The sequence below is a fragment of the Callorhinus ursinus genome, unplaced genomic scaffold (genome assembly GCF_003265705.2).
Source record: "Callorhinus ursinus isolate GAN/ISIS: 27379988/994484 unplaced genomic scaffold, GSC_fseal_2.0 scaffold1, whole genome shotgun sequence".
In the NCBI taxonomy this organism is placed as follows: domain Eukaryota; kingdom Metazoa; phylum Chordata; class Mammalia; order Carnivora; family Otariidae; genus Callorhinus; species Callorhinus ursinus.
In genome coordinates, this window is record NW_027397063.1 from 92,133,228 (window position 1) to 92,149,642 (window position 16,415).

Below are 16,415 nucleotides of genomic sequence, written 5' to 3' on the forward strand. Positions count from 1 at the left end.
AAAGAAAGCTACTTTTGTTTTGAAAATATGTGATTTCTTTCTTAGAAGTTAAGATTTTATTGCCATTTTATTTATTAAAAATATAGACATTCTTCTTATTGTAGCACTGCCTAAATTAAAGGATAGTTCCTAACTAAGAAATTCTACTTTAGTCAGAAAGTAAAAAGTTCCTTCATGCTGTCACCCTCACTAGAGTTGAAAAATTATCCAAATCTTATCCTGAGAGACCTGACTATGTCCTGGTGACGGGACTACATCTATAGTAGTGTTTAGTGCCACATCCTTCTATTCCACTCCTTGTCTTCAAGATGTAAGGTCCCTTTTCCCTCTCTTTTTTCACCCCCTCTCTCTCTCTCTCTCTTTTTTTTTTTTTGCTTCTATAAAAATATTTCAAGTAGCTCCTCAGATGCCATGAAAACTTTATTTTTTTCAGTTTTTTTAATTTATTTAAATTCACTTAATTAACATATAATGTGTTATTTGTTTCACGGGTACAGGACTGTGATTCATCAATCTTATATAATACTCAGTGCTCATCACAATACATACCCTCCCAATGTGCAGTCACCCAATTATCCCATCCATCCACCCTCCTCCCCTCCAGAAACACTCTCCTCTCTTTCTAATCCAGGTCAACCCTCTGCAGCATCCTCTCCTTTCTTCTATCCCTAGTTTCCTCTATGACAGGCAAGCAAACTTTTGAATCTTTCTATCATCTACTTAGGCCAGAAAGTTTGAGTGTATACATTTATATTTCACTTTAAGGTAAAGGAAGAAAAAGTTGCCCTTGTGTTCTCAATGAAAGAATAATGAAGAAGGGAAATACAAGACACACAGATTAATTCCTGGAAATATACTGCTGTTATCAAATCCTGAGTACTTTTAGATTTAGAACTCTAGGCTACAGAATCCTATGATCCTAGAATTTAAGGTAGAAGAGAAACACAGATGCAAAATAGAAGTCTATAAAGACTTGGAAATTGTTAAGGTAGAGCTGGGAGAAAGGATTTAAGTGAACGATGGTAAAGTAGATTGCAGATGTATACCTGAATGTAAGAGAAGATAAAAACTGAGCATTCAAAGGGAAAGACCTTGATACTGAAATGCAAGGCACAGAAGGCACAATTACTACTAATAAGTTCAGACAACCAGTAAGAAAGCAAGCCAATAACCAGATAGTGTAGGCAGACAGAAAACAAGAGGCTGTCTGCACAATCTAGGCTGCATAGAATAGACACAAAAACTAATAAAGAAGAAAAAAGGTCAGTATCTCCAGGTAACAGGTTTGGAGAACAGGAAGGATGGCCCGCTAAACATAAATTGTTACACAACAAATTTTTTCCTAAATAAAAAATCTTTATCTGATTTCTCCTAGGACAAAAACTAATTGAAGACACAGACAGCATATGGAAAATTCATATTCCAATTAGATACACTGGTACATTTAATTTAAGAAAGAGCAAAGACCAAAAAGAAAACAAAAAATTATAAATACTTGCGGTGTCTGGGTGGTGCCGTCAGTTAAGCATCCGACTCCAGGTTTCAGACCAGGTTGTGATCTCAAGGTCATGAGATCCAGCCTGGAGCTGGGCTCTGCACTCAGTGAGGAGTCTGCTTAAGATTCTCTCTCCCTCTGCTCCTCCCCCACCCTCTCTGTCAATCATAAATAAATCTTTAAAAAATTATGAATACTCAAGCTTATTTTATAAAAGTTATAATTTAGAACTCTATATACACTCCCAATTATAAATATCTATCATTTAGACTCTCTACAGTGGAAAGAAAAAGAAACAAATATACTTCAGATTATGGTGCAGCAGTTAACTACTCATCCAATAAACTGTCAGGTTGCTCACAACTTTATTGATATCAAGTATTGACCAAGTATCATCCTTAAGAACTTTAATTTCCTTAAATTTTTGCCAATTAAGTATTGAGCTGTGTTAATGTTAACATATGTTCCATTAGGACAAATACCATTTGTTTGACAAGCCATCCATGATGACACATAGATAAGTATCAGATTGAAAACTTGCATTTAATCCTTCGTGTATTTTACATCATGGAAACTCTCAATTAATTGGGAAATTCCTTGGCCAGGAAAAAACATAAGTGACAAGGTATTTGGATACATACCAATACTGACTAATACTATAAAATAGTAGTTACTAACCATAACCATGTCTAGTTTTATTCTGCTCTATTAGCACAACTACTAGTAGAAATATCAGTGGTTTTCAAATTCTTATATTGAATTTTTAAGGGCTCTTTTATAATAAGTAATTTTTTCTGAAGTAAATTTGATTAATATTTTGTATTATTCATGCTGTATGATGCAAAAAAACTAAAATCAGCAGGGTTTTGTTTTCATTTTTGTTTTTATTTTAGGCAGAAAATGTTACATGAGATCATGTGTATCTCGTGACCAATCTCTGGGAGAAGAATAAAACTCTGATTTTTATAGCAGAGATCTGACCTTACTCGGTAGTCATGACAACCAATAAAAGGAAATATATCAAAGCAAAGATATCTTTCAATTATCAACATGGAATACCCACATTTTTGAGGAAGGTTTACCTAAAAGCACAACAAAAATGACTAATAAGTATTGTAAAATGTACCTGTATTTTATGAGGTAAAATAAAAGAAGGTTCCCAGTTTCACACAATTCCTACCATCATGATGGATAATTTTTCCATTGTAAGTAATTTTTAAAGGGATATAATTACTGGAAAGCAGGAAAAAGTCATGATTATTTTCCAATTAGAATAAGTGTGTCAATGGTGCTATTCAGGTTAATTATATCCTTAACTGAATTTCTGGATGCTTGATTATCAATTACTAAGAGAAGCATGTTAGAGTCTCCAGCTATAATAATAGACTTGTCCATTTTCTTTACAGTTCTATCAGTTTTTTGCATCATTTAACAGTATGTTGTTAGGTATGTAGACATTAAGAATTGTTAGGTCTTCTTGGAGCATTGGCCCCTTTATCATTATGTATCTTCTCTATTTCTGATATTTCCCTTGTTCTGAAGTTGGCTTTGTCTGAATTTACATAGCTAGTTTAGTTCTCTATTTATGTTAGCATGGTATATCATCCCTTTATATTTTAACCTGAGTATTTATATTTAAACTGGGTTTCTTGTAGATAGTGTATAATTAGGTCTTTTTTTTTAAATGCACTCTGATAGTCTCTGTTTTTTAATTGGCATTATTGGACTTTCTACATTTATTTTTTTAAAAAGATTTTATTTATTTATTTGAGAGAGAGAATGAGATAGAGAGAGAGAGCATGAGAGGGGGGGAAGGTCAGAGGGAGAAGCAGACTCCCTGCTGAGCAGGGAGCCCTGGACTTTCTACATTTAAAGCAATTAGTGATACAGTTGAACTAGTATCTACATGTTTATACCTGTTTCCAATTCGATGTACTTGTTCTTTGTATCTTTTTTTCTGGCTTCTCTCGTTTTAAGTGAACATATTATATGAGTCTATTTTATTTCCTCTTTTAAAATATTAGCTATACATTTTTTAAATAAATCTTAATGAATGAGCCAGAGTTTGAATACACATTTTTAAACTAATCTAAATCCACCTCAAAAACCACTGTATTATTTTGTAAGCAGTACAGATACTATAAGAGTATTCCCACTTTCTACCTCTCATCTCTTATGACTATCACTGATTTCACTTAACCATATGCTATTATCACCCAATACATTTAGATTATTATTATTTTAAACAGTTATCTTTCAGATTAAGAAGAAAAATAATTTTATTTTACTTTCATTTGTTCCTTCTCCAACATTCTTCCTTTTTCATCTAGATTCAAGTTTCTGACCTCTATCATTTCCTACTCCCTAAATAACTTCTTTAAACATTTGAATGACAAGACTATTGGTGATGGATTCCCTCAGTGTTTGCCTAAGAATATCTTTATTTTTATTTCATTTTTAGAAGAATAACTTTTCTGGAAATATAAATCCAGGTGAGCGGTTTTAAAATTTCCTTCTTCTTTTAATACTTAACATGTTCTGTTCCACTCTCTTCTTGTTTGCATTGTTTGTAACATGAAGTCTGATGTAATTTGTATCCTTGTTCTTTTATTGGTAGAGTATTTTTATTCTTCAGCACCTTTTGAGATTTTTTTCTTTGTCTTTAGTTTTCTTCAGTGTGAAGATGATATATCTAGATGAATTATTTGGTATTATCTTCCTTGATGTTCTCTGAGTTTCTTGTGTATGTTATTTGATGTCTGTCATTAATTTTGGAAAGTTCTGAGCCATTACTTCAAATATTATTATTCTATTCTCTTTTTCTTCTTCTAGTATGCCAATTACATAGATGTTTTATAATTGCTCCATAGTTCATGGATGTTCTAGTCTTTTTCTTTTTATTCTTTTTTTATTTTCATTTTATAAGTTTCTATGAACATATCTTTAAACTTCCTTATTCCTTCCTCTATGTCCAGTCTACTAATGACTCCATCAGAGGTATCCTTTATTTCTATTAGTGTTCTGACTTCCAGCATTTTGATCCTTTCTTAGAGTTTCCATTTCTCTGGTTACATTCCCACCTGTTCTTCCATATTGTCTACTTTTTCTACTAGAGCCCTTAACATATTATTCATAATTATTTTAGATTCCACATCTAGTAATTCCAACATCTATGTCATATCTGAGGCAATTTCTGATATTTACTTTGATTCTTTTTCTTTTTAACATACCTGTAATTTTTGTTGAAAGACAATCAAATTTTACCAAGATAACTGAGGTAGGGAGGCCATTTGTGTAAGGTTTTATATTAATTCTGCCTAGAATTTGGGCTATATTTAATGTTTGTTTTATCAGTAGATGCCAGAATTTTCAAAATCCTCTAGTATCCTTTCTTTAGTCTTTATGTGTAATCCAGTGTTATTATACCAGAACCCTATTGGTGTGGTAGTAAGTGTGCAAAACAGGCGTTTATAATGAAATCTCAGTCTTTTAGTGGGCTTGTTCCCTGAGCTGTGCCCTTCAAAATGTTTCTTAGCAACCACCCTTCCATAGGTAACACAGGAAGGCTAGAGAGTGTTGAATTCAGGGAAATAACTCCCCCATAGTGAGATATGCCTCGGATAATATTTTCCCCTGGAGAGTAGGCCTTTTTAATTATGAATATTCAAATTGATTTTTCCTTGACTGCTTTTCTTTCTCTCCTGTCAAATCCAGGAGAGGATCTTTCTTGGCTCTTCACCTTGGGAATCTGGTAAATTTTCTGGAGGTAAAATGAAAGAAACTGTGCCTCCATCCCCAAGACAATGGCCCTCAGTAATTCTCACACTTCACTGGTTTAGTCAGCTTCCAGTAATTTTGTCAACATGATTACTTAAGAATTCCTACCAATTTATGGCTTTAGCAGCTTCTGATCCAGATAAGCAGATCTCAGTTGTGACTCTAGATTTACCTGTACTCTCAGATTTCAGGATAATAGACTGCCCTACAACCTCAGCAATCTGTTGTGTTTAAGAATAGTTGCTGATTTTCAGGGTTATTGTTCAACTTTTTTTATTGTAAGAAATGGAGTGATGACTTTCAAGCTCTTTACATGTTAGGACTCATAGTTATTTTAGCTGATATAATTAAAACCCTAAGAAAATCAAATGTGTTATAAGAACATTCAGAGGTTGCAAAAGAAATAGTTATTAGTTATCACTTGAGGTGGTTTTGTCTTCAATAATAAAAGAATCGTTGATTCAAATCGACATAAAGATATGAAGACACTATTTTATATGACAAGAAATTCATAAGTAGAATAGGCTTCAGATTTAGTACATTCTATGTTCTAGCTCTACTTTTTATATGATTCTCTTGATCCATCTTCATTTAGATTAAATGTTTCATCTTTGGGCTGATAAGATGGTGGCAGAAGATTTGAGAAATTATACCACATAAAGCAACAATCTTAAAAAGAAGTATGAAATTGTATCTGTTGGTATGACTAATAATACTTTCCACTGCAGTCCAACAAAAGGAACTGCATCAGGTATCATTGGCAAGGATTGGGCCATATGCCCATTCCCAATTCAGTCATTACGAAGAACAATAAGGGTATCATGACTAGCTTTGCATAATCATAATCAAACTGTTGGAGATGGAGCTGGAGTTACAAAGTTACATGGGAGGAGTCTGAATACTGAACAAAGAGAATAGTTAGAAGGAAAGAATGGGGAATGAAAGAAGGATAGATAGACAAAGTACTCAACATAAATCATTTTTTTCCATATAATTAACATCAATTGGGAAGACATAATTCAAGAAACATCATATTTACAATTCCCCCCAAGAAAGTTATAAATTAATGGGAATAAATTTTAAAAAATATGTGAGTCTGAGCTATCTAAAAATCAGCTTCAAAATCCTACTAAGAAAATCATAAACTATGAAATAAAAGGATAGCCCTTGATGTATCTCAGTGTGAATATATACTATAGTATATAGTCTGTATAACACAGAATCCTATATATATATATATATATATATATAGTATATATAATTGTGAATATATAACACTGTAACTGTGTCGATTCTTCCCAAATAACTTAAAATTTTAATAAATTTCCAATTAAACTTTGAAAGGTCATTATTAAAATGTTTTTTTAAATCATGATTATAAAGTTAATATAAAACAATAACCAGGGAGGGAGCCTGGGAAGATGGCAGAGTAGGAGGATCTTAAGCACACCTTGTCCCATGGATACAACTACATATGAGACACATCAGTGTAACAACCAAGAAAATGAACTAAAGATTAGAAGAATAGACTCCACACTTAATAATAGAGAGTAGGCCACATCAAAAAATGGTAGAAAGGGTGGAGACATGGTTAGAACCAAACTACCCACAACACTAATAATAAACAGGAGGGACACAAAGGCACAGAGAAGGGAGAGGAACAGACCCCACACCAGGCACCCAAGAAACAGGGTACCTGCATTATGAAGACAAGTCCATACAACATTTGGCTTTGAAAACCAAAGGGACCTAACATGGTGAGTTTTTACAAGCAGTGGGGCATAACATCTAGAAATTTAAAAATCAACAGGTTTAGTTCTGGGAGAGCTAGAAGATGATAGAGAACAGTTGCCACCCTTAAAAAGACATCATAATAAATAACCCTGCTGAGATAGAGCACAGAAGCAGCAGTTTGATAAGTGCCTGGGATATATAAGAAGGAGATTTATTTACTATTCTCAGAATTTGCAGTGGAGGATCAGGGATCTTTAGGCGACTTCTCAAAGAACAAAAGAGCTAGGAAGCATCATTTTTCTCCCCTACCCCCCAGCCTCAATACCTGGACACCTACTGGAACCAGCATGAACACTCACCACCTAACTTGCTAACACTGTGTGTCCCACACCTGTGTTCTCCTGAGGACTGCCCCTCTTGCTCACCAGGAGTCCATCCAAAGCAGTGCCAGACACATCTCATTCTGCAAGTAGCCCCAGCAGGGGCCAGCACCGCTCTAAAGTAACCCTTACCTGGGGAAAAGAGAAAATAACCACACACGCCAGTGCCACTGCAGACATCTGATCTGTCAGCCCCGTCCACAAACAAAACAAAACAAAACAAAACAAAACAAAACAAAACACCTCATAGGGGGCAGCACAAAGAGAGACCCTGGTAGCTCAAGTCACTGTGACCCCAACATATATACTGGTGGCAGACGTCTATTCTGACTAATGTGCTTTGCAGGTTAGTGCAACCTCAGTTCCACCAAATGGGTTGAGGATAGGCCTTTCATCTGATGAAACTCAAGCCCAAGCCAGCCTCAGACTGGCCCCTCAACCACACAGAAACCAAACCTTGACCACAATAGGCAAAGAGGGCCATTGCAGACAAGAGGGTTAAAGGCAAATATGGCTCAGCCACAACAGATGCAACATACATAGGAGATACCTCTCAAGTGCCTGGTTCTAGTGAACAGGAGACATTGAACTACAGGGCACTAGAAGACCTCTTCTTCATATGGCCACTACTTTCAAGATCTGGAGATATAACTGACCATTCTAATACAAAAAGACAGACACATAGAACTAGACAAAATGAGGAGACAGAGCAATATGTCCCAAATGAAAGAATAGGATGAAATCACAGCAATAGAACTAAATGAAACAGAGATAAGCAATATGCCTGATGGAGAATTCAAAATAATTGTCGTAAAGATACTTACTGGACTTGAGTGCAGTGGAGGATATCATTGAGACCTTCAACAAAGAGATAGAAAATATAAAAAAGAACCAATCAGAGATGAAGAAATCAATAACTGAAATAAAAAAACACTAGATAAAATAAATAGACTAGAAGAAACAGAGCAGCAAGTTGAAAGACAGTAATATAAAGCAACCAAGTTGAATGGGAAGAAGAAAAAAGAATAAAACATGAGAATAGATTAAGGGAACATCCCAAACCATCAAGCATAATAATATTTGCGTTATAGGGACCCCGGAAGAAGAGAGAGAAAAGGGGGCCAAAAATTTATTTGAGGAAATACTAGATGAAAATTTCCCTAATCTGGGGAAGGAAACAGATATCCAGAGCCAAAAAGCACAGAGACCCCTGAACAAAATCAACCCAAAGAGGTCCACACCAAAATATACAATTAAAACGGCAAACAAGTGGTGATAAAGAAAAAATTGTAAAAGCAACAAGAGAAAAGAAAATAGTTACATACAAGGGAGGAAACCACATAAGGCTAACAGCTGATTTTTCAGCAGAAACTTTATAGGACAGAAGAGAATGACATGATGTATTCAAAGTGCTAAAAAAAGAAAAATCTTGCAACCAAGAATGCTCTATCCAGCAAGGCTATCATTCAGAATAGAACAGATAGAGTTTCCCAGGCAAACAAAAATTAAATTAGAGGAATTCAACACCACTAAATCAGCCTTACAAGGAATGTTAAAGGGAATTCTTTGAGTGGAAAGGAAAAGGAGAAACAAAACAATTCCACAGGTACATACAAACATAATAAAAGTAATATATTAATTACGTATAAAATTAATAAGGAGGTGAAAGTACAAAAGCAGTAAAACAATTATATCTATAAAAATCAGTCAATGGAGGGGCACCTGGGTGGGTCAGCCTGTTAAGCAACTGCCTTCGGCTCGGGTCATGATCTCCAGGTCCTGGGATCGAGCCCCGTATCTGGTACCCTGCTCAGTGGGGAGCCTGCTTCTCCCTCTCCCTCTATCCTTCCCCCTGTTTGTGCTCTCCCTCTCTCTCTCTCTGTCAAATGAATAAATAAAATCTTTAAAAAAAATCCAGAATGTATGCCATACATCATAAAGACGAGAATTACTTTGTAAAGAAAAAAAAAATCAGTCAAAGGATTCACAAAATAAGAGGATGTAAAATATGACATTATATACATAAAACATAGGGGAAGGGAGTAAAAATTTAGTGCTTTCAGAATGGGTTCAAACTTAAGTGACCATCAATCTAATACAGATTGCTATATGCTTTGGAGATATATATATATATATATATATATATATATATATATAATTAATGGTTAAAAAAAACTAATGGTAGCCACAAATCAAAAATCTTTAATAGATAAGCAGAAAATAAAGAAAAAAGAATCCAAGAATATCACTAATGAAAGCCATCAAACCGAAAGAGAAGAAACAATAGAGAACAACTGCAAAAACAACCATAACACAAGTAACAAAATGGCAATAAGTACATACATATCAATAATTATTTTGAATGTAAATAGACTAAGTGCTCCAAAGACAAAGGGTAACTAAAGGGTGAGTATCCAAAATATATAAAGAACTTATAAAACTTAACATCAAAAACAAACAAACAAACAAAAAACCCACATAATTCCATTACAGGGTGTTTACCCAAATAATACAAAAACATTAATTTAAAAAGATATATGCACCCCTATGTTTATTGCATTATTTATAATAGCCAAATTAGGGAAGCAGTGCAAATGTCCATGGATAGATGAATGGATACATACATACAGTGGAATAATTACTCAGACATAAAAAAGAATGAAATCTTGCTGTTTGTAGCAATATTGATGGATCTAGAGGGCATAACGATAAGTGAAATAAGATGGGCAGAGAAAGACATATATAATATGATTTCACTCGTAGGCAGAATTTAAGAAACAAAAGAAGAAAAAAGAAACAAACCAAAAAGCAGACTCTTTTTTTTAATTCCAGTATAATTAACATACAGTGTTGTATTAGTTTCAGGTGTACAATATACAGATTCAAAAATTCCATACATCACCCGGTGCTCATCACAAGTGCACCCCTTAATTTCCATCACCTATTTCACCCATCCCCCCACCCACCTCCCCTCTGGTAACCATCAGTTTGTTCCCAATAGTTAAGAGTCTGTTTCTTGGCTTGTCTCTTTCTCTTTCTTTTTTTTCTTTGCTCATTTGTTTAGTTTCTAAAATTCCACATATGAGTGAAATCAGATGGTGTTTGTCTTTCTCTGACTTACTTCACTTAGCATTATATACTCTAGCTCCATCCACATTGTTGCAAATGGCAAGATTTTATTATTTTTTATGGCTGAATAATAACAGGTAGGTTTTTCTGTTGGTGCCCTTTTAATTATCACTTTCTGTATGTTGGTTTAAAATATTCATATAAAAAGGTTACTTTAGACAAATTCCTAATTTCAAGAACTCCCAATACTTCATGCTGAGAATATCCCCAGCTTATTCTCTGGCATGTAACAGATGAAAGATCTGTCCTTCCTGACCTGATATACTTCCTGATGATAGCTTGTGATTTCAACCAAATGAAATTTTAAATATGCAGGTTAAACTACTAGAAGTGGTCATTCAATATGGCTGTTAATCACTATGAGAAATAAGCTAGAAATAGTAATTTCCAAAGAGACTTAAGACCTTATCGAAGTAGATGTTCACATTAATACCAGTTCTCATTCCTATTTTCATTTATAAAAAAATATATTTATAATGTGCCAACTACTCATCACTCACTTACCTGCAATAATGTTTTCAGATTGAGACTCCAAATTTCTGAATCTTAACTCTTTTTCAAAACTAAAGCAATATGCTGGCTCCAAAGCAATGTCATTCACAACAAAGGAACTAGTACTAAAATTTTAATAACAAATAGAGGTTATTAGCTAATTAATCTTTTACCATGTACATGGCTATTACCCAAAGAGATACATCACTTAATCCATTTAATCTTTACCTCAATTCTACATAGTAACTATTAATTACTATCCTTTTTTTTTAGATAAAATTTTGAGTGTAAAAATAATATCAAGCCAAATGCTATTTGACTCCAAAGTGAGTGCACATTCCAGATACTCTGAATTGAACTAGATTAGATTTCTATAGAAATAATTTGGTTTGGTTTGAGATCTTGCATAGTGAGAGAAATATACAAGTCTGACAGAATTCAGAGAGTGTACTAAAACAAATAATGGGAAAATATATGACATGAAAATTGAGTTTTCACATTTTTGCCTCTCATTTTAAGAACATTTTAGCAGAATGATGAGAATTTCCCCACTGTGTAACCACAAAAAAATGTTCTGGTGAAATATGTTAGAGAAACTTGTTACCTACTCGTGATAGGTTACTAGAAAGTTGTAACCCTGAAATTTTTAGATTGATGATTATTGCCCAAGAAATAATATCCAAAGCATTAGTCAATAAAAGAAAAGATTAGTTGTGGGAAGGTAAAATTGAGAAAAATTTATATTTCCAATGTTCAGCCAAAATTTGTGTCTATTGCTCTATTGAGAGAAGAAATAGAAATGTTAGGAAGCATATTTTATTATATAAGAGTAAAATAAGATTCAGGAACATTAGGGGTCTTCAGGAAGCCAACATGAAAGCCTGGGTTCCTGTTCTTGGAACATGGTGCCAAGTCATGGTACCTCTTTGAGTCAGTTTCACCAACTATAGAGTGCAGGTAGACTTTCCCTCTCTCCCAATATTACTTGGAAGGAAATTCACTACTGTGTATAAGCTCTTAGTAAGGTTGTCAAGTGCTATGGACATTGTGCAGTGTTACCTCTCTGGACACTTTTTTTTATTGTTATGTTAATCACCATATATTACATCATTAGTTTTTGATGCAGTGTTCCATGATTCATTGTTTGTTCATAACACCCAGTGCTCCATGCAGAACGTGCCCTCCTCAATACCCATCACCAGGCTAACCCATCCCCCCACCCCCCTACCCTCTAGAACCCTCAGTTTGTTTTTCAGAGTCCATCATCTCTCATGGTTCGTCTCCCCCTCTGACATACAGTCTTGCACAATTCACAGCGCTCACCGTAGCACATACCCTCCCCAATGTCTATCACCCAACCACCCCATCCCTCCCACCCCCAACCATTCCAGTAACACTCAGTTTGTTTCCTGAGATTAAGAATTCCTCATATCAGTGAGGTCATATGATACATGTCTTTCTCTGATTGACTTATTTCACTCAGCATAACACCCTCCAGTTCCATCCACTGGACACTTTTAAATGCCATGTCCTTTGTTAAAAAAAAAGGTTTTTAAGATATTCTTAATATGGTAGATGTTTATATCCTCCCAATACTCATATGTTGAAACCCTGACCTCCAGTGCAATGGTATTTGGTGATAGGGCCTTTGGGAGATAATTTAGGTAAGATGAAGTCTTGAGGGCCCTGGGGCCCTTGTGGTGGGATTGTGCCTTTCTAAGAAGAGACACCAGAGAGCTTGTGCTCTCTTGTTCACTCTCTCTCTTCCATATAGGACACAGAGAGAAGTTGGCTTTCTGTAAGTCAGAAAGAGTGCCATCACTAGAAACTGACCATGGTGATATCCTGATCTCACACTTCCAGACTCCAGAATCATGAGAAAATGAATTTCTATTTTTAAGTCACCAATTTATGATATTTGTATGACAGCCCTAATGGATGAAGACAGATACATTATAATGACGATTTATTTCAATTTTGTAGTTTAAAAACAAAAAGAAAAATAAGACTGCATTGGGTTATTATGTTTCAGTACTATAGATTTTTACCATTCTTATAAATGAAAATTTATATTGTAAATTTTAAATACAGAACTATAATTCAGAACTAACTCATAGTTAAAAGGAAAATAAATAATTCCATGGGTTTATTAGCAAGTGCAACTGTAAAGTTCTGAAGAGTGAGAAAATGTTCCATCTTCAGCCAAAATTATTCAAGTGTAACTCGATCAAAGATAATATGCAGAACACTGCCTTCAGTGAGACCACAGGACCAGAAGGCTTCAGATGGACACAAGCCAGTTCTGAGCACTGCAGCTGACAAGAATTATCTCAGCAGTTCAATTACTGTTCTTTCCAACTCTTTTTCCATATTAATGTCTATATAAGTTCCCAAAGCTGCCCAAATATCATTTATGTGGAGGAATACTGCTCCTTTGAAAAGCAGAGCTGACTTAAAACTCTACAAAGAAACTAGGAGAAATTGTATATCTAGTGACCCAAACTTATAAGCTGACTTTCCTACTTTAACCAGAGTAGAGTAATAAAGAGAAAACATGAATTCAAGACAATGTTATCCTGATGATGTACAGTGGTGAGCAAAGATTAGTAGACAAAGACATCATAGCTAATAGTTTGAAAGGAGATTATATAAGTGATCTATCTACTTTAAAAGCTCTTTCTTCCATGATAAACTTGACACTGTTCTTTCAGAACATTATGGAAATCCTGCTACTCTCCAGGTATGGATTGAAAAATCACTAATTCCTATGATTCACTCCATTTCTATTTTATACAAATAGACCATATTGACTTCAAATAAGAACTTATAGAAAAACAAAATTACACTATCTTTGCACAATAAGATTTTATTTTTTAATTTAATTTTTACTTAGAAACTAAATATCTCAAATGAATCTATACATTTTATTTCATTCTTCAACATCATTTTAAAGTGTTTCATAAACTGTTTATCAGATCATTTTAAGATATATTTTGCTATTTCTATGAATTTATAAATTAATTATAACAAATATTTTGTGGTGCTACAACATACAAAAATAACATTTTGAAAAATGTATTATGCCCCTGGATTTCAAATGAGGATATTGAGACCTTTTAAGTTCACTATCTAAAATTAAGATATTTAGTGAACTCAGAAGAAAACATTCTTTTCTATAGAATAGACTTTCTATAGACTTTCTACTCAAAGAGGGAAACTGAGTAAATGTTTCATAATCCTGTTTTAAATTTTCTCTAAAAAATGTTTCCCATGTTTCATATCCTCATTTCTTTCTACCATGCTTCCCACATAAAATTATAGATTATTTGAGTTACCTGAGTGGCTCAGTTGGGTAAGCATCCAACACTTGTTTTCAGTGCAGGTAATGATCCCAGGGTTGTGAGATCTAGACACACATGGAGCCCTCCATGCTCAGCAGGGAGCCTGCTGGAGGTTTTTTCCCTCTGACTCTCCCTCTGCTTGCATGCACACAGGCGTGTGTGATGCACACATTTTCTCTCTCTTTCAAATAAATAAAAAAATCTTTTAAAAAGTTATAGATTATGATTAAAACCATAAGGTCCAGGTAAATGCATAAAAGCAATTTTCCATTTCTATACAAGAAGAATGGATTTTAAAATTCCTATTGATTCTTTTTTGTCATGTTTAATCCTACAATCACATTTAGCTACTATAATAACTTTTAAAAATGTGCAGTTAAAATGTACCCTCTTGATTTCAAAACCACAACATAATTTCCCTCTATAAGCTCTTTTTACTTAAAAAAAATTTAGTCCAAACTTATCCTATTTTTTTAAACATTTATTTTGTAATTATAGATTCACACTCAGTTTCAAAGAAATGTGCCAGGAGATCCTGTGCACTCTTCATCCAGCCTATCCCAATGGTAATATCTTCTATAATTTAGTACAGCATCAAAACCAGAGAGCTGGTATTAGTTCTCCATTGTTTTTGTGAGCTAAATGAGTTAATGAATTTTCTCTAGACCTCTTAAATTTTACATAAATACATCTTTATACATATAGGTGTATGAGTGTGTGTGCATGTGTGAACATGTGTATAAATAACTGTATGTTAAATATCTGAAAATTAGCTATTCCATTCCTTTATCTTTACATAAATACTTTTTAGTACCACCATTTAAAAACTATTTTTATCTAAATATCTTAATCATAATACATTTATAATCATTCTTTTCTTCCTTGCCTTAATTCTTCTAAAGGTAAGTTTCACAATAATAAATTAACTGGATAATATGCATTCTTTATTCAGACTTAATACAAATGTAATTAATTTAATATCATCTCAGGTGTCTAAAAATATCCTCAGGAATATTGCATTGGGAGAACACTTAAGGAATTTGTCTGCTTTTGAAGAATCTGGAGCAAATGCCTCAATATAAATTTGACTTAGAGTTTAATGTTTCATTGTAATTTCTAGTATTGGTTACTAATATCCTTATATAATAGTATTTATAAGTTAAATATATCATTAATTTCATAATTTTCATGATAATGTTATGGCTAAATTTCATATTCCAGATTTTTGTGGAATCAATTATCTCTAATACTGATTGGAATTAATGTTAAAACAGAGCTCCTTTTTTTTTCTTCTGTTTATCCACTTAAGTAGTCTTGAATTTGAAATTAATTTTCCTATATTTTATATTTGCATCCCCTTATTTAGGCATGGGTAGAGAGGTACAGATTTCATTTTAGGCTTTGACTTTCTTCGAAACTGTGTCTATGAAACATTGTTAGCAAGTGGAAAGAGCCAAGAGATCTTTAGTCTTGGGCCTGGAGGAAATCTTAGAGAATAAAATCACACTGGGATGTGGGCAAAATTTTCTGTATTCCAGATATGCACCAAACAAGAGGCAGCAAAATACGGGGCAAATAGCTTTGTATTCACTCAAGCTTTAGTACCTTTAACTTCCTGAGGTCCTCAGGAATAACAGAAAACCTTTACAATCTGGAATAGGATAAATAGAGAAAATTACACCATCAGTCAGTGTCTTTGATAGGACCCAAGGAAATATTGCCAGATTGGTGATAAGTGAAAAGGAGGAATGGCAGAGTGGTAGGATTAGAAGATTTTCATGCACATTTATTGTTTCCAATATCCACAGTTTTTTTTATTATGTTATGTTAATCACCATACATTACATCATTAGTTTTTGATGTAGTGTTCCATGATTCATTATTTGCGTATAACACCCAGTGCTCCATGCAGAATGTGCCCTCTTTAATACCCATCACCAGGCTAACCCATCCTTCCACCCCCCTCCCCTCTAGAACCCTCAGTTTGTTTCTCAGAGTCCATAGTCTCTCATGGTTCATGTCCCCCTCCGATTTCCCCCCCTTCATTTTTCCCTTCCTACTATCTTC